This window comes from Dermochelys coriacea, chromosome 1, assembly GCF_009764565.3.
Source record: "Dermochelys coriacea isolate rDerCor1 chromosome 1, rDerCor1.pri.v4, whole genome shotgun sequence".
Classification (NCBI taxonomy): Eukaryota; Metazoa; Chordata; order Testudines; family Dermochelyidae; genus Dermochelys; species Dermochelys coriacea.
In genome coordinates this window covers 341,804,993-341,824,894 of record NC_050068.2, presented here as the reverse complement: position 1 = coordinate 341,824,894, position 19,902 = coordinate 341,804,993, and the positions used below count along the sequence as shown (strand labels likewise).

At 40.0% G+C, this 19,902-nt stretch overlaps 1 long non-coding RNA gene across 1 annotated transcript in view; it reads left to right on the top strand.

The window, feature by feature from the left end:
- The first annotated feature begins 11,068 nt into the window (after window positions 1–11,068).
- The window catches only part of LOC122456892, a 97,356-nt gene continuing 88,522 nt past the window's right edge, over window positions 11,069–19,902 (top strand). The window contains exon 1 of the long non-coding RNA XR_006276053.1: window positions 11,069–11,152. This is a non-coding gene — a long non-coding RNA (uncharacterized LOC122456892). The remainder of the gene's footprint in view (window positions 11,153–19,902) is intronic.

Below are 19,902 nucleotides of genomic sequence, written 5' to 3'. Positions count from 1 at the left end.
GAGCCCATCATTTCACTGGTCTTTGCATTACATCTAAATAAATTACATATATAAATGTACCAACACTTAACTGTATTGTGAGTCAAATCACTTTAAGTGTAAGCTTACCTCCTGATTCTTAATATACTAAACCTTTAATAGACTTACAATTTTGAAACTGAAAAGATCAAAGTAATAAGCAGTGGTGTGTATAATATGTAGTTGGAAACACTGGTATTTTTCTAGTATATCTGTAGCTGTTAATTTATGCTGCAGAAGCAACAGGCTTTAGGAACACAGAGGCAGACGTGATTTTTTTTTCTAGAATATTGAGTGCATGAATTGATTTCAGCCCTTTTCAGTTGCTCATAACTTTCTGGGGAAAATTATTTTTCCGGGTGAAATTTTCCATGCTTGGACTCATGTGAAAGATAAATGTTTTCTAAAGTTTTGAGCCAAATTGTTTCAGTTTCAATTATTTAAGAGTGAACTAAACATGTTTTTTCTTGTATGTTTCAGTTAGGAATGTTTCATTTTGGTGAATTAAAAATGACTAACGTTAGAAACGTAAAACATTGACATTGAGGTTGCAGATATTTGCAGATGCACTTACATTTCTGTTTGGGAACAATCCCACAGCTTTCTAGAGGACTGTAATGGTACTTCTCATGGGTGCAAAGTAAAGCATATGCATAAGTAGTTGCAAGATCAGGGACGTTCTTTGTTTTTTAGGTTCCATAGTGATCTAGGATTAAAGGCAATTTTTTAAAATAGTTTTAAAGGTATGACTATTTCAATTAGGTGGCTCACTGATAAACAAATGCAGTGGAATTTTTATCCCCATATTTTAGTGTGATGGTTCTGGTAATATCCCAGTTCAAGTCATATATTGCCAAATTGAAACAGGTATAAGATTGAAATGCCTGAGTCAATTTTCTTCACGTCTCATTGAGATCAACAAAAAAAGTCAAGTTTGAAGAAAACCTCATTAATAATAGGTATAAAGTTATAAATGGCTGACCTCTGTATGCACATCCAGTGGAGGACCAACTTAACAACTGGCATAGCTTCCTGAAAATGTCAAGTCCCATAGACTATAATGGAGCTGAGTTTGAGATGACTCAGTTTTGTGTAGGAAATGGCAATTTGTTTACTTATTTACTTACTGAATAATTATCTGACAAATATCATAAAGTGATATATAGAAAAATCTTATGGTAAGACTGAACATGCAAGCTAAACTTTCGGAAATTCTTGATTTCTCCACACTAACATTGCTTTAAAGATAGATGGAATTATAAGTAACATGTAGCTAACACTTTACTGGCAAAATGCTCCCTTCCTTGGTGCTGATGCACAAAGGGAGTAGGAAAGAGGACGTAGCCCCTCTGTTTTGTTAGCAGTAAAGCTGGTTAATTTTTTATTCAAAATTTTGCAATGTAGCTGAAATGTTTAGATCCATGCCTGTGGAAACAATGCATTTACTCACATGGGTTTGATCTTGCAATCTTTGCTCTATATGAGCCGCTTATCACAATATACTGTTTTGTCAGCAGATAGATAGGAAAAGTGATTCAGATACTGTAAAGCAAGTCAATGGTTCTGATTGACCTAGCATCTGATTTCAACCTCGTCTTCTGTCACTTAATATAACAAATTATATTTGTGGCACATTTAGCTGTTTCTACCAGTTTGGATCAATGGACTAACACACTGGCATAGACAAGAGATTTTTTTCCTTTTCTTTATTGATAGTCATGCATGTTCCAGGATCCAGCTTGCAAGCTCTGATTGATTTGGCACAGCGACAGATTCTGATTTTTTTTCTTTTCCATGTCACAGAATCTGCTTTTAACAACTTGTCAAGCAGTCTCTGATTTATTGGCATAGCAGAATATAGGGTAGAATCTAGTCATTTTCTTTTACATACCACAGCATTTGTTTGACAATTCATTGTGCGCACTCTGGTGGCCTGGCACATTCACATTGGCATAGCCCAGTGCATTGCTCCATACCCTTAGCTGGTTGTGTTCAGCTCAGTTGTGCTTTGAACAACCCTTAGCAATCTGCAAGCCCATTGCTTGTTAAGATCACTGAAAACGTTGGTTAGTAACCACTTTGCTGCTTCCTTGAATAATTAGCACACTATACACCCTAGAAAAGTGCTGACATCGCAGGAGATTATCAGCATTTAAAATAATGCAACCACATTCCATGGCACTGAAGGTCAACAGGAAGTGGTTAATAATTGTGGCCCTGAGAAAAAAGCTAGAATTATGTTATCATGACTCACCATAGCTAGGGCAGGATATAGTCATTATCTAGAAAAAATCTAAGAAAAATATCCGATAATAAACTTTAGACAACCCACATATGACACTGAGGGCAAAGTTTTCCTTTCTGGTCTACCTGTGCTTGTTTCATGCTCAAAACCAATGTACAGGTCAAATTGTGGGACTATAAAATCAATCTGGGGCTGATCTGATGGGCCAAAATGTGGTATTGTGTCAAAGATTCTACTAAATAGTTAAAACGTATCTTCCCTCCTGAACGAGATTAACGTTTCCTGAGGTGTCCTCCCTTTTTAAGCAAGAGAGGATGTGTTTCTCAGACCAATAGAATCTTTCAAACTATAAGAAACTTTTAAAATGGGACCACTGTATTTATGTGGTTAAGACAGAGCTAAATCTATGTCCATACTCTGGACAGAATCAAGAGGGTTCCTTTCTGAAGCATGAATGGTCTGTGTTGGAATAAGGGATTGTACAGTGCATACATAAATATGAGGACCACACCATGTAAGGCCCAAGGAGGGGTTGATAGGGGTAAACAACTTGTGCCCAACACTCCTGCTACTTCCTATGATTTTTATAGATAATATTGTATGGCAACTATCAGAATTAGGCTCAGGCTGCAAAACCATTTACACACTTCAGAATTCGGAAGTGTTTTTATCTTATTTCAGTTTTGCTAAAGTTGACCCAGTGGTCTCAGGTTGTAGGCCCAAGGAGATTGTGTTGCAATAATCTAATCTCAAGGTGACAAAGGCCTGGGTATCTGCAGTAAGGCCTGCATCTGAAACAATAGGTTGAACTTGCTTTGCCAAGCCACCACCCAAGCTGCAATCTCAAGTAGGCACTGGGCAGCAGCACCTTCTCAGCAGGTATAAATGGTCATAGCTCCAGAATGACCATTTACGGCAGCTGAGGATCATTCATCCCCTGTACCATTGCTGCTTCACCACCCCATCTCTAGAGTCCTTCCCACATCCTGGGTATTCAATACCACTTGCTCTGGCAAAGATTCTCAGATATCCAGATGGATTTCAGCAAAGGTAGGAGGAATGTTATTGGGAATCAGGGAGCCACTCCTAGAATTTATGCCATGGTGATCCCTGGTAGTATGTTACCCCTAGCATCTGCTTTTCTGGGTGTTTGGCCACTGACATAGACTCTGCCCTGATATTAAATCCCCAGATTCTCATCAAACTATAGTGAAACTTCCAACGGTATGGACTTCATAGTGTCTTACACAGCTCTATTGCAAACCTGTCATAGTCTAGGAAGAAGGTGTCTGTGACCAGGATCTGACCCCCTGGTCTTTCCTGTAGCAGTGCAGAGCAGTGAGAATTTTGCAGGGTCAACTTCTCCACATTCATCTGTGAAAGTGAAGGTCAGAACCTGCTCTCCTTACTGATGGCTTTGCTCTCAACATGGCCTTTCTTAGTGAGCAGAAGAGGTTTAATATTCATGCTGTGTATTTGTTTTAGCTCAGCCTGTCTTAGGAGTTTCCTGTGCTGTGTACTGTGGTTACTTTAATGCCACCTTTCTGACACAGCTACGGAAAGGCAGGCTATATACAACATTTGGTCGCGCCCAACAAAGCTCAGTGTAATGAAGGCCCTTCTTAATGTGCTCAAGCAAACAGTGCGCGAGCATGTGGGAAATCCATTCTGTTCCCCTACAAGAAAAAAGGAATGATGTAGCACAACAGTGAACCCTTGAAGTGAAAGGTGAACAAGCCTGGAGTGTTGCTGGATAATCTTAACTTTGCTTCCCTTTCCTGCCATGAAACAGTGCTCTCAAGTGCATCCATCTCATTTCCTCTGCCTTTGTACTCAGCAAAAGAACAATTCCTCTCTTCTACCCTTTGAAAGTAAACACCTCTCTTCAATAGTCAAACAGCCCCCCAACCCATTTCCCCCCCCAAAACATGTTAGTCCACACACAGTATTTTATGCGTAATGGGGGCTCCACAACTGTAGATCTACTAGCCTTTATTTGTGGATTTATGAATATTATTTATTGAAGGAATTGGTGTTTCATTTTATAATCTTCTCAGACTGAGCCAATGCTAATGCAATCAAGGGCAGCCTTTCCCCTGATTTCAAGCAGGACTGGATTAGGTCCTTAGCATGAGAAATAGCAAAAAACCTCAAACAACACATAGCTGTGATCCAGCAACAAGGATCACATGGAGCCTCATTTGAAATGCCATTTACCAACTAAGATTTGGCCAATTCCAGACTGTGATGTAGCATTCTTAACTTTAAAGAATAGTAAACTGGTCAGCATTTTATTACAAAAATAATACATTTTCTGTTGTGACAGTATCATACTCTACTAGGATGTTGGAGGCCAATATAAATTTGAGAACTCTCTGGTGGGAAACTGCAAATGAGAATAGACATTGATAGATCAGTTGTTCCTTTTTCACCCCTTCCGTACACGGGCCGTTCCCAGACAGTTCTTAAATTTATATTGGCCTCCAACATCCTACTAGAGTATGATACAGTCACAACAGAAAATGTATTAGTTGTGGTTTATCTTTAGTAATGTTTACTATACATGTATCTGTAAGCTTAACTTTCTGGGCAGCGCTGCTCTGTCTGTAAATGGGTACAGGATTTATGCCCATAAGTATACATTTACTCATGTTAGAAATCACTTGAGTAGTCCCCTGGAGCTTGGTACTAAATAAGAGTATCAGATTCTGGCCCATAATAATGTTTGACTTAATCAAATGGTGGAAAACAAAAATGGACTACAGTAATGGTTCAAAACACTACACCTTGCAGTTTTGTTTCATGCAGAGTTTTGAATCATGACTGCAGAGCACAGTGAAGGGAAATTCTGAGAAAAAAAAATAGCTTCTGGGCATGCGAAACAATGGCGTCTTTTCATAATGACATAGTCTAAATTATTAATGTGCATAAAATATCATACTAACTATAGATACGTCAAGAACACAGGGGGCAAATCTCTTATGGGCATAAATTTACAGACAGAGCAGGCCTGCCCAGAAAATTAAACTTACAGGTACATGTATAGTAAAGATAAACCACAGCTAAATACAGAGGAGATCCATTTGGTTATAATATGAGCTTTAACAATTATAAATTCATATAGGATGGCCCAGTGGATAGGGGACCAAATGAGGCGTCAGGAGATCTGGGGTCTATTGCCAGTTCTACCACTGACTTATGTGAGCTGGTGAAGTCACTTCATCTCCCACTGCCTCTGATCCCTCCCGCACATACCCCTTGTCTTGTCTATTTAGATGTACGTTCTCTGGGGCGGGGACTTTCTTTTAATATATGTTTGTACAGTGCCCAATACAACAGAGCCTTGATCTTGACTGAGACCTCCTGATGCAACTGGAATATAAATAATAGCCCCGATTCAGGGAGATACCTCAGCACATGCTTAATATTAAGAAGGCAAACAGCCTTATTAACTTCATTGAGTCTGGTCATGTGCTCTTTAAGTTAGGCATGTGCTTAAGTAGCTTCCTGAATTGATTAAAATCATATTGTACACAAAAATGCACCTTTGTCCTTTTTATATTCTCCTGGTTAAATAATGTTGCAATATACAGCCTTTCATGAAAATATACCTTGTCTTATATATATATATCTATATATAGATATATATATATCTATTTACAAGAGGATTTAGCAATCACTTTTGGAATGGATTTCATAACATAAATTGTATAAGCACCCACAAAAGCATTTAAAACTAGTAGGATCTGAGTGTAATTTTGCAAAGTTAAATTACTGTTATGTCAGAAGGATAAGAAATGTGTTTCATTATTATGATATAAACAAATATCCCTGCATTGCATTCAGGTCTTATCATTTAAAGATGTATAACAATGTTTTGCTGTTAGCTATCAATATAATTTTTTAAAATCTAAAATACTTTATCTTATATCTATTTTATGCTGATCACTATGTGACTTTAAAAAACCACAGGGCAGAGTAGTTTTCAAATGGTTTTCAGTCTCACGGGCTAGGTGTCTGTTGTGGGCGTCTTTCAGAAACTGGAGGTTTTAATTTAGGTAAAGAGGATAAGGGCTCAGCACAGGAAGCAAGAAACTGCAAGGATCGTTGATTAGTTTAGGCTCCTTTCCCATCTCTACTCCCAACCAACTCCCTGCTATATTTATACCTGCATCATTGACCCTGGTAAAGAGGTATGGGTGGGGGTGACTGCTGAGGGGGAATTCTCAGCAAAGCAATAATTTTGGAATAATTCAGTAGTTTAAAATTAGCTCTACTAAGGCCTCAGCCAAAGACCACTGAAATCAATTTAAAGACTCCAATTAACTTCAATGAACTTTGTATTAGGCCCCAGTTCATCAATGCACTTAAGCAGTTCTTAGTTCCATTTTTATTCAGCAGAGCACTTGTGCACATTCTGCCTGTAGTCAGGGTATCAAGCCTTTCTCCTATTCATTGTGAATCTTCTGTTTACCCTAACCATTCTCACCACACTCTGTGACCAGGACAATTGAACTGAAATGTTCTACAGAACATAGGGCCTGAATGCATATTGGCACAGCAGACACCGGAGTTTTTAAACAAAAAGATAAGTTCTTTGATGCAAGGAAGCATCACCTCATTTATACTATACTAGATAAATAAGGAAGATCCTGGTCCCAACTCTGCCCTGATGTGCCAGTGCCACCCAGTTGACTTGAGTGACATTCATCTGTGTACCTCAGGGTATGTCTACACTGGCAGAGTTGAAGTGCTGGCAGTTACAGTGCTGCTCAGAGAGTAGCAGCTATCCCAGAGACAATCCATCAGTGATCTTCCTAAAAACACCATCCTGGCCACTATGGATGTAGAAGCCCTCTACACTGACATTCCACACAAAGATGGACTACAAGCCGTCAGGAACAGTATCCTCGATAATGTCATGGCTAACCTGGTGGCTGAACTTTGTGACTTTGTCCTCTCCCATAACTATTTCACATTTGGGGACAATGTATACCTTCAAATCAGCGGCACTGCAATGGGTACCCACATGGCCCCACAGTATGCCAACATTTTTATGGCTGACTTAGAACAACGCTTCCTCAGCTCTCATCCCCTAATGCCCCTACTCTACTTGTGCTACATTGATGACATCTTCATCATCTGGACCCATGGAAAAGAAGCCCTTGAGGAATTCCACCATGATTTCAACAATTTCCATCCCACCATCAACCTCAGCCTGGACCAGTCCACACAAGAGATCCACTTCCTGGACACTACGGTGCTAATAAGCGATGGTCACATAAACACCACCCTATACTGGAAACCTACTGACCGCTATTCCTACCTACATGCCTCTAGCTTTCATCCAGATCACACCACATGATCCATTGTCTACAGCCAAGCTCTACGATATAACCGCATTTGCTCCAACCCCTCAGACAGAGACAAACACCTACAAGATCTCTGTCAAGCATTCTTACAACTACAATACCCACCTGCTGAAGTGAAGAAACAGATTGACAGAGCCAGAAGAGTACCCAGAAGTCACCTACTACAGGACAGGCCCAACAAAGAAAATAACAGAACGCCACTAGCCATCACCTTCAGCCCCCAACTAAAACCTCTCCAACGCATCATCAAGGATCTACAACCTATCCTGAAGGACAACCCATCACTCTCACAGATCTTGGGAGACAGGCCAGTCCTTGCTTACAGACAGCCCCCCAACCTGAAGCAAATACTCACCAGCAACCACACACCACACAACAGAACCACTTACCCAGGAACCTATCCTTGCAACAAAGCCCGTTGCCAACTCTGTCCACATATCTATTCAGGGGTCACCATCATAGGGCCTAATCACATCAGCCACACTATCAGAGGCTCGTTCACTGCACATCTACCAATGTGATATATGCCATCATGTGCCATCATTGCCCCTCTGCCATGTACATTGGTCAAACTGGACCGTCTCTACATAAAAGAATGAATGGACACAAATCAGACGTCAAGAATTATAACATTCAAAAACCAGTTGGAGAACACTTCAATCTCTCTGGTCACTCAATTACAGACCTAAGAGTGGCTTTTCTTCAACAAAAAAACTTCAAAAACAGACTCCAAGGAGAGACTGCTGAATTGGAATTAATTTGCAAACTGGATACAATTAACTTAGGCTTGAATAGAGACTGGGAGTGGATGGGTCATTACACAAAGTAAAACTATTTCCCCATGTTATTCCCCTGCCCACCCCCCACTGTTCCTCAGACGTTCTTGTCAACTGCTGGAAATGGCCCACCTTGATTATCACCACAAAAGGTTTTCTTCCTTTCCCCCCACCTTCCTGCTGGTAATAGCTCATCTTAAGTGATCACTCTCCTTACCGTGTGTATGATAAAAACCCATTGTTTCATGTTCTCTGTGTGTGTATATAAATCTCCCCACTGTATTTTCCACTGAATGCATCCGATGAAGTGAGCTGTAGCTCACGAAAGCTTATGCTCAAATAAATCTGTTAGTCTCTAAGGTGTCACAAGTACTCCTTTTCTTTTTAAGATTTGTGGGAAGGTGGAGGGAGTCATGGGGCGATCCTGGGTCCTGTCCCAATGCCCTGTGATGCATTGCTTTGCATCCCAGCAATCCCTGTGCTTCCATCCACATTTGGCGCCATCTTTCAATGGTTTGTGTACTGCACACTCTACTCTGCCTCTTTGGTGTGCAGGAATGGATCCTGCACTGTTGACTAATATGCAGCTTGCTCTCACTAACATGTCACGAGTGGCAGTGGAGTTATTTCTTAAACTACTAAGGCAAGAGCAGTTCAACATTGATCTCACCAGGTGTAGTAGCTACAGCACGAGATTGCTTGTGGCATTCACGTAGGTGCTGATCACAGTGGAACGCCACTGTTGGGCTCAGGATACAAGTACTGAGTGATGGGATCACATCGTCCTGCATGTCTGGGATGACGAGCAGTGGGTCAGAACTTTCAGATGAGGAAAGCCACATTCATGGGACTGTGTGATGAACTCGCCCCAGCCCTGCGTTGCAAGGACACAAGAATGAAAGCTGCCTGCCATTGGAGAAGCATGTGGCGATTGCACCGTGGAAGCTGGCTACTCTAGACTTAGGTCGCTAACCAGTTTGGAATGGGAAAGTCGACCATTGGACTCTTGTTGATGGAAGTGTGCTCGGCCATTCATCGCATCCTGCTCCTAAAGACCGTGACTCTGGGCAACAGGTGTTTCATTGTGGATGGCTTTGCCTCCCGCACCTTATGGTAGGCATTCCACAGCTCCTTCACTTTGATCCTGCACTGCAGTGTGTCCCGATCATGGTCCCTTTCTGTCATGCATCGTGAAATCTGTCCGTAGGTCTCATAATTCCTCCGGCTGGAGTTCAAACCAATGACCAGAGAGGCGAGAACAGGTACTGTGGGACACCTCCCAGAGGCCAGTCACAGCGCTGAGTTCACCACGGTGTCTGCACTGGCACGGTAGCGCTGTAGTCCCAGCGCGGAAAGCTCTACGCCTCTTGTTGGGGTGGTTTTTTTATAGCACTGCAACTGCGCAGTTTCTGCACACTAAGTGCCTTGGAAGCATGTGCACCTCGGAAGTCACAGGCAGAAAACTGCTTTACTGCGCACAAACTTGCCAGTGTAAACAAGGCCTGAGAGCAAAATTCAGTGCCTCCTGAATATTACTGGTTTGTATTATCGTAGCACCTGGAGACCCTACATGAGATCGGGATAGGCAATGGGCACTCCACAAATACGTAGTGAGAGAGAGCGACACCCCCTACCCCAACAATTATAATCCAAATTGGCTAGACACACAAAGGGTGGAAGAGGAAATAAAAGGTCTGGAAGGGTGAAATAACTTGCCTGTAAATTCACACAGCAGGTCTCCTGACTCCCACTCTAATGCCTATCTTTTATAACATACTGCCTCTCCAGCATGTTTCATGAGGCTGGATAGTCATCTGTCTTGGATGGCACAGACACAACGAATCCTACATCTGAGCTGGGGGTTAGACTAGATGACCCTCGCAGTCCCTTCTAAGCCTATGGTTCTATGCTGTCATGTTAGCTTGTGATTTTAGAACCAGCCTCAGCGGGAGCCGTGGGAGCTCGGTAGTCTCTCTGAAACAGCTGGATTACTTTTACCTTCCTAAAATGATTCATTTAATTGAATCCAAAACCCGCACGAGTTCTGATGCCCTGAGGACCCAAAGAAAAACTGCGTTGCTTAATTTCACATCATCTTTATTTTTCTTAGAAGAAAACTATGTTGAGGAGTGGACATTTTCTTTGGAAGGTTCCCGTGACAGCCCCTAAAGCAGAGTGATTGAATCACTCCCAGTAGTTTTCTTTAAGAAAGAAAAACCCTCCAAATGTCAGCTATTGCATACTTTATTGCAAGGTTCCCTAATCATCGCTTTGCAGTTTCAAATCTTTTGAAGCCCCCATTTTTTCCCCTTCCCTCGGTACTGTGATGAAAAACAAATTGACATACAGCTGGTTTTCTAAGAACAAAGTGTTGTTTTAAGTTGGTCTTTAACAATTCATTACTGTAGTAACACCCACATACAGTAGCAGTAAAAATGATTTAAGCATAATGTATTGTATTTTGCACCTTTTTCCATTATTCTTAGAATTGCATTTGTTTTCATTAGGATTTTACACAGATCAGATTGAGCTGGGACTAGGGTGAGTGAGGTGATACCTTTGCAGATAATAATGCATTGCAGCAACCGTGAATTGCACTAAATAATTTTCAGATAGGGGATTGCCATGAAAGAAATGACATGCTAGCAGTTTAATTGTCAGGAGCTAACTCATGTTAGCAAGATGGACTAAGGATGGGTAACAGCATTTCCCAATAGTGGGGGAAAAAAAGAAAAATGAAGGTAAGATCAATAATATTAAGACAAATGCTTTAATAATGTTGCTTAACTCCATTCGTAATGAGGGGAAAAAACAAGACCCTCTGGAAATTAAAACCAATACCAGTTTGCTTAACAAATGCCTTGTCTGCATTTAGAATGAAATATGGAAATGTACTAAGATGAAAAATTATTGAGGAGAAGCATACACAAAAAAGCATATGCAGAAAAAAGAAAGATTTAGTTAAATAAACACATTGGATAGGATAGTGGAAAAGGTGTGCAAAATAAAAACTTTGCTCTAAGTAAAAGTCTCAGGTCATTGAAAAAGAAATTCTGTGAAAAATGCCACAGAGTATTTTTTGCTGAAATTGGAACGTTTCAAAAATTTCCAACGACCGCTAGTTAAAAATGGATTTTCCCATCTGGTAATAAGCCGGACCAAAAGAGCCCCAAAGAGGTCCGTGGTTTGATTTGCATAGGAAAAGAATGTGGTTGTCAAAGGCAGCTCAAGCTTTGTCATTGTCTGTATGCTGTTGCTAGTCTTCTTAAAACTTTTATTATCCTTCAGGACATGAGCTAATCACTAGCGAGGTTCAGAAATTAATTTCCACCCCTGGTGTAGCAGTGGTTCACGACTGGGTGCGTTATGTGGGGGTGGATATGGCTTTTGAGTGAGACATCAGCACATAGTTTCCGACAGGTTATGGAATTAGATGGATTTTGTTCCACACTAGACTTTGCTCAGTTGTATGTTGGAAGTTATGTGAATGGGACGGCCACTGGGTTATTAAATTCTCAATGCTAGTTTAAGTTTCTTAGTATACAAGATTTTGAGGCAGATCCTCGGTGTAAATTGGCTTAGTCAATTGAGATCACTGGATAATAACCAATTTACACTAGTTGGGAATTTAGCCCTACAAGTGTATTTAGTAACAGAATGTTGCACATACGTGATTTATTTGTTACAGGAATCTCTGTTCTTTTTTAAAGAAAAAAAATCAACAAGTTGTTATGATAGTACTCTGTGCTCCACGTCTAAAATCTCAAATCATTTTCCAAATATTTATTATTACACTTTACAAAACCCCTGTGAGGCAGTTCAGCATTATTATTAAAAAAATGCTGGTAAATAAATTAAGGCAGAAGAAGATTAATGTGATTTACCTAAGGTTACACTGAATCAGTAGCAGCTGGGATTAGGACCAAGAGGACCTGGTGCCCAGTCCTCAGCTTTAACAACTAGACAGCATTGCCTCCCATTTGTGCTACAGAAGGTAAGGGATCTTAATTACATAGACAAGCAATTCAACTCAGCTAAGTAAAGGTCAGAACCTGTTGTCACTACAATTAAAAACTGTTTGGTAACTGATCTGAATAGGAGCACAATCCATTTTGAGATGGGTGAGTTCAAATCTTGAACATAGAGAATGGACTGGTAGTAGGAAAAAAAGCTCATTCAAATAAATTTTCTTTCTATTCCTTGAAAACTTCAAGCTCATATCAGGAACCTCCAATTACATTCTATGGGATCGATCACACTCTGGCCCTGATACAGCAAAGCAATTTAGCACGTTTGGCTTTAAACAACATGAATGCCCAGTGAGACTACACACATGGGTAAAGTTACTGCTGTGTATATTTGCAGAATCTGAGGCTTGCTGGGGCATCTCTTCTTCTGTCACTATGCCTGCTGTTTAATCACTTATTTTAAGTACCTAAATAAAATATTGCAGCATTTAGGTAGCTACATTTGACAACATTGTGGGGTTTCATTTCTTGTTTATACACAGGAATGATTTGTTGAGCATATTCTCCTTTATTATCTTCATAGCAAAGTAAGAAAAACATAGTCAGGTTTTAATTAAAATTAAAAACCCAGTGGGTTAAATTTATGGGATTTAAAACAAAACAAACAAGCAAAACCATTCTGCAAACCTCTTTTTCAAAAGTTCTAGCTTGGAAAACCCAAAGCACTGCTTTCAGAGTAGCAGCCGTGTTAGTCTGTATTCGCAAAAAGAAAAGGAGTGCTTGTGGCACCTTAGAGACTAACAAATTTATTAGAGCATAAGCTTTCGTGAGCTACAGCTCACTTCATCGGATGCATTTGGTGGAAAAAAAAAGCACTGCTGGAATTGCCATAGTTAGTGCATGGTAATCTGCAATACACTAATCTAAAGTGGTTGCATGTAATTGGAATTGAGATGACAATTCATGAGGAAAAAGTGGTGAAAATATCTTCCACAAAAAAATTCTGTGGAATTTTTTCAGCATTTCATTAGGAGTGATTATGTACACCTGAAATTTAATGTTTCCCCCTAAATTTGGTGAAATTAAAAAAGGTTATTTTGCATATCAAAATGCCCAATTTCTGTGTTTTTGTTACAAAGCTTCAACTCAAAATAAATAATTTTTAGCTTGAGATTTGATCTCTTTTTGAAGAAAGAAAAAATTTGCAAAATTGTTAAGCTGAGTTTAGGCAGTGAAGATCTCGTTTGCATTTTTAATTTGCTGTGTTAAAATGTATTACTCCAACAAAGGTGTTAAGGAAAAGGTTGCCCATAAATTATATTACTTTACATTTTATATTTCTCTGGCTCTGAATTGCTGTAGGACTTCAGATGCTTTGGGGGATATGTTATCTATGTGGCAGGCTTATTCCGCATGATTTACAGAAACACAGATTTTTAAAACAGAAATTTTACACACAGTGCAAATGACTCAATTTTTGAGCATTTTTTCATTTCATTATAAATATTTCAGAGCCCTTTATGTCATTTTTTCCCCCCAGGGAAATATACAAGAGCTGATATCTTGGGAGCAGTTTCTGTCTATCACACAAAATGTGTTAAACAGAAACCTCTTGCAAGGAGCACTCAGCAAATGGGTGCCAAACCAAAAAGAGGGGTAATAATTAAAAAAATCCATTTAAAAATGAAAATGAATTTTGGCGGTTTTTTTATTAAATGAAAAACTGAAAATTTTATTCAGAAATGTTTTGAATGTTGTTTCAAAATGTCCAAAAAAAATCAACAATGTCTGTTCAATGCTAGATTTTCATAGTGGTTGAATTTTGACTTTTTTCTAAACAAGCTGTTTTGTTATTTCCAAAATATTTGTTTTCAAGTTTGTGTTGTTGTTTTTTTTTGTGGGGAGGTGTCAAAATTATTTTCCAAACTCGACCTGAACCCACAAGTATTTTCAGTGCCTTAAAAATGCATTTTTGAGTGAATTTACTATTCACCAAAAACATCTTGGTCAAGTCCTCTTCCAAACACACATTAAATGATTTCATTCGGAGCTTTGTTAAGAAAGGCTTTCAGAATTTGAGGCAGAATTTTGCCCTAAGTAGGGGCCTGATCCAAAGCCATTGAAGTCAGTTAGAGTCTTTCCATTGACTTCAATAGAAGTTGGTTCAGACCTTTATTATCCAGGATGGGTTTTTTGTTTGTTTTTTTGTTTTTGTTTCTTTTTGGTGTGTGTGGAACAGGGAAAAACAACAACTGCAAAACCCAAAAAAACAAAACAAAACCACCCATAATGTTACTGGAATTCATGCAGTTAGTGGTGGCAAAGTATTAGCTGGAGACGTACAGTGCACTAAAGAGTAGAAATGAGTTTCACTCACCACATGAGGCTGGGGCTCTACGTTTGTAATTTCTGAAGCTCAAGTGGGTAGACAGTCAAACCAAGTTTTCTCGTGTTAGCCCTCTTCTGTGGACAATCTGATTGTATTTGATTAGCTTTAGTTTGGAATGATTTTTATTAGAAAAATGTTGTAGCTGGCTTTAATCTATGTTTGTCGCAGAGTAGAGGAAACATGACTGAGTGGCAAGTATATAAGAATATAACACTTCTTGCATCCAGTGATCAGCAGAGCGCACCTCAGACTTTATTCCTTGTAAACAGGGTTTGATTCATTCATCTCAGGTTGCTAGCAACTGTGTTTCATTTTGCATAAGCAACCAGAAGACTAATGTTAATAGCCCACAAAGATGCGGTAGCCAACCCAGAAACGAAACACATTCTGAAATGGAGAACTGTTGCAACTGAGCCTTCTGTCAGGCTGATTCAAAACAGCAGTGTTCTAAATGATGGGTGAGACGTAAGATTTACATACAGGTAAAAGAACAGAATTTTTACCCATGCGTGGCAGAGAAGCAAATTGTTAAACTTATGAGATTCTAAAGGCCTGTTTTCATAATATCTCCTAATGCAAAAGCCCCCTGAGACAACAAGACAGCTTACCTGCCAACTTTGACATTTCTATAACCAAATCAATATTTCAGTGGCCTCACACTATACATCTGATGTTGATTTGAATTTTCTGAAAGGAACAAATGATCCAATTAGAAAACCAACAAAAAGGTGAGAATAATTATGCTGTTTATTCTTCCATGACGATAAGGTGGGCTTGACAAGACAGAATACTCTTCCTAAACCAGAGTCTGTCTGTGCTTGCAATTGATCTTAGAAGTTAAAGGTTTCCCTTGCATTTTTAACATGCTAAGTTAAAATGTATTACTTTGATAGAGATGTTAAGTAGCAGTTTGCCTACAATATCACATACCTTTTGTTTTATATTCCTCTGGCTTGCTGCAGAATTTCAGATGCATGTGGGGATATATTGTCTACATGGAAGTGAGCCTTGCTCTATAATGATTTACAGTAGCACACAGCAGGTTCACCCAAGCAGCTCTTTTCTTCACAGTATCATTCATATGGAAAATATGGAAATGGTAGAAGTATTAAATGACTTTTCTGTTTCAGTTTTCACCAAAAAGGTTAGTAGTGATTGGATGCCTAACATAGTGAATGCCAGTGAAAATGAGCTAGGATCAGAGGCTAATATAGGGAAAGAACAAATTGAAAATTACTTAGACAAATTAAAGATGTCTTCGTTTCACCAGGGCCTGATGAAATACATCCTACAATACTCAGGGAGCTGACTGAGGAGATAGCCATTAGCAATTATCTTTTAAAAGTTATGGAAGATGGAAGAGATTCCTGAGGACTTGAAAAGGGCAAATATAGTGCCAATCTATAAAAAGGGGATAAGGACAATCCGGGGAATTACAGATCAGTCATTTGAACTTCAGTACCTGGAAAGATAATGGAACAAATAATTAAGCAATCAATTTGCAAACACCTAGAAGATAATAAGGTGATAACAAAAAGAAAAGGAGTACTTGTGGCACCTTAGAGACTAACAAATTTATTAGAGCATAAGCTTTCGTGAGCTCTAATAAAGCTCTAATAAATTTGTTAGTCTCTAAGGTGCCACAAGTACTCCTTTTCTTTTTGCGAATACAGACTAACACAGCTGCTACTCTGAAAGGTGATAACAGTCAGCATGGATTTGTCAAGAACAAATCACATCAAACCAACCTAATAGCTTTCTTTGCTAGAGTAACAAGCTTTGTGGATGGGGGGAAGTGATGATGTGGTATATCTTGACATTAGTAAGGCTTTTGATGCTGTCTTGTCTGACCTTCTCATAAACAAACTAGAGAAACGCAACCTAAATGGAGCTACTATAAGGTGGTTGCATAACAAGTTGGAAAATTGTTCCCAGTGCTTTACAGTCAAGCTGGAAGGGCATAACGAGTGAGGTCCCACAGGGATCAGTTCTGTTCAATACCTTCATCAATGATTTATAAAGTTTGTGTATGCTACCAAGCTGGAGGAGGTTGCAAGTGCTTTGGAGGATAGGATTAAAATTCAAAATGATCTGGACAAACTGGAGAAATGGTCTGAAGTAAATAGGGTGAAATTCAATTAAGACAAACGCAAAGTACTCCATTTAAGAAGGAACAATCAGTCTCACACATATAAATGAGAAATGACTGCCTTGGAAGCAGTACTGTGGAAAGGAATCTTGGGGTCATAGTGTTGTAAGCAAGACATGGGAAGCAATTCTTCATAGAATCATAGAATATCAGGGTTGGAAGGGATCTCAGGAGGTCATCTAGTCCAATCCCCTGCTCAAAGCAGGACCAATGCCCAATTAAATCATCCCAGCCAGGGTTTTGTCAAGCCTGACTTTAAAAACCTCAAAGGAAGGAGATTCCACCACCTCCCCAGGCAACGCATTCCAGTGCTTCACCACCCTACTAGTGAAAAAGTTTTTCCTAATATCCAACCTAAGTTCTGCTCTATTCCATGCTGATTAGACCTCAACTGGAGTATGGTGTCCAATTCTGGGTGCCACATTTCAGGAAAAATATGGACAAATTGTAGAAAGCCCAGAGAAGAACAACAAAAATGATTAAAAGTCTAGAAAACATGACCTATGAGGGAAGATTGAAAAAATTGGATTTGTTTAGTCTGAAGAAGAGAAGACTGAGAGAGGACATGATAACAGTTTTCAGGTACGTAAAAGGTTGTTACAAGAAGGAGGGAGAAAAATTGTTGTCCTAAATGTCTGAGGATAGGACAAGAAGCAATGGGCTTAAATTGCAGCAAGGGCATTTTAGGTTGGACATTAGGAAAAACTTCTTAACTGTCAGGGTAGTTAAGCACTGGAATAAATTGCCTAGGGAGGTTGTGGAATCTCCATCACTGGATATTTTTAAGAGCAGGTTAGACAAACATCTGTTAGGGATGGTCTAGATCAGTGGTTCCCAAACTTGTTCCGCTGCTTGTGCAGGGAAAGCCTCTGCCAGGCCAGGCTGTTTGTTTACCTGCTGCATCCACAGGTTCGGCCGATTGCGGCTCCAGGTGGCCGTGGTTTGCTGCTCCAGGCCAATGGGAGCTGCTGGAAGCAGCAGCCAGTACGTCCCTCGGCCCGCGCCGCTTCCCGCAGCTTCCATTGGCCTGGAGCAGCGAACCGCGGCCACTGGGAGCCATGATCAGCCAACCTGCGGACGTGGCAGGTAAACAAACCAGCCCAGCCCACCAGGGGCTTTCCCTGCACAAGCGGCAGAACGAGTTTGGGAACCACTGCTCTAGATAATACTTAGTCCTCCCCTGAGTGTAGGGGACTGGACTAAGTGATCTCTCACAGTCCCTTCCAGTCCTCTGATTCTATATCAACAGGAGCATCTGGGGTTTTTTTTGGTTATTCAAATTGTTGTTTGGATGGAACATGCTTAGAGGTCCAAATTTTCAACTTTCTCTTTTTTCCCCCATAATTATCTTCAGTGATAATTTATATCCAGTTTTTTTCAATTAAGGGGCACACAATGTAACCCCTTAATTTCTAGTTACCTGGAGCTAGATTATGCATGAAAGCAAAGAGGAACTCCACCTAAAAATCATGAGCCGTGTTCTCACCCTGTATCTGTGTTGCTAATGGACTTGATTTTCAGAGGAGTACCCACAGCCCCGGTTAGTGTCAATGGAGCTGTGAATGCCATTGACCCAGTTTAAAAATCAGGCCCCAAAGATCCCATTGTGCCACTTGTTTATACCCCCAAATCAGGTCAACTGGCTGCTGACTTAAAAACAAAATAAAACAGGTGTGAGAAACAAAATGAAGCATTACACCAGAAAACTATCCTGATACCACTGGCTAAATCTTCCATTGCACTGTACTTTGAGTAGTCATTTACACCCCAGAGAAAGTGGGTGTAAAATGCTGCTAAATCAGGTTGGGGATGATTTCCACCCACCCTATCCTGTAAATGACTGTACAAAGTGCAGAGCAATAGTGAATCAGACCCAGTAACTCCATCCCAAGGCAGTGCTGTGAGGCTGTTCTGAAAGTTTTACAGCAAAGTTTGTTTTGTGGGATCTAATAAAAAGACCACAGTTATTGTTCTCTCACTATTCATATTATTTCCCTCACATTGCAAAGAAAATTGGTTCATTTTTATTCTTATATGGTGGGCAAGATCTCCTTGCCTGGCATTCTTCTGAAATAGGAAAGAGATGCTCTACTCAGCCTGGCTTAACATTGCCATTATCTGCATAATAAAGCTAGACCATAGGTACAGTATTTATAAATAAACACACATAAATTTATACAGATATACCGGGCATGCACAAGGATAAACAGAATAAGAATGACAATAACTTCAGAATAGAGGAAGAGGGATGCAACTTAGTAAGTGACATCCAGAACAGATGTGATAATGTCAAATGACTAAACTAAGAGCTTTTTATGAACATCTCTTCTCAGATAGACTATGTGAGGAAAAAATGTACATGAGCTGATAATATGAGATTTCCTCCTCAATTTGGCAGAAAAGTTGTTCCTTATTCTTTTTCATCCCTTTTTCTTTTGGCAGATATTTTTTTTTCATATTTAGCACAAAGAAAGACAATTTTCTTACATTGTACAAACCTATGTTACCTTTTACAGAAATGTAAGGAGACAAGGTGGGTGAGGTAATATCTTTTATTGAACCAGCTCCTTTTGGTGAAAGAGACAAGCTTTTCAGTTTACACAGAGCTCTTCTTCAGGTCTGGGAAAGGTACTCAGATGACTACACTGCAATTAGACACCCGCAGATGGCCTGTGATAGCTGTCTCGGGCTATGATAAGGGGCTGTTTAATTGCTGTGTAAATGTTTTGGCATGGCCTGCAGCCCGAACTCTGGGACCCTCCGATCTCGCAGGACTCTAGATCCAAGGCTGCAGCATGAACCTGAACATCTACATCACAAATAGATAGCCCCTTAGCCCAAGCCCCGTGAATCCAAGTCAGCAGGCTTGAGCTAGCCCTGGGATTTGACTTGCAGTGGAGACATACCCTGAGCCTCACAGCTAAATACAAGAGTGGAACAGATAAGGAGTTAACATGTTAACTACGACTGAAGGTGTATTAACTG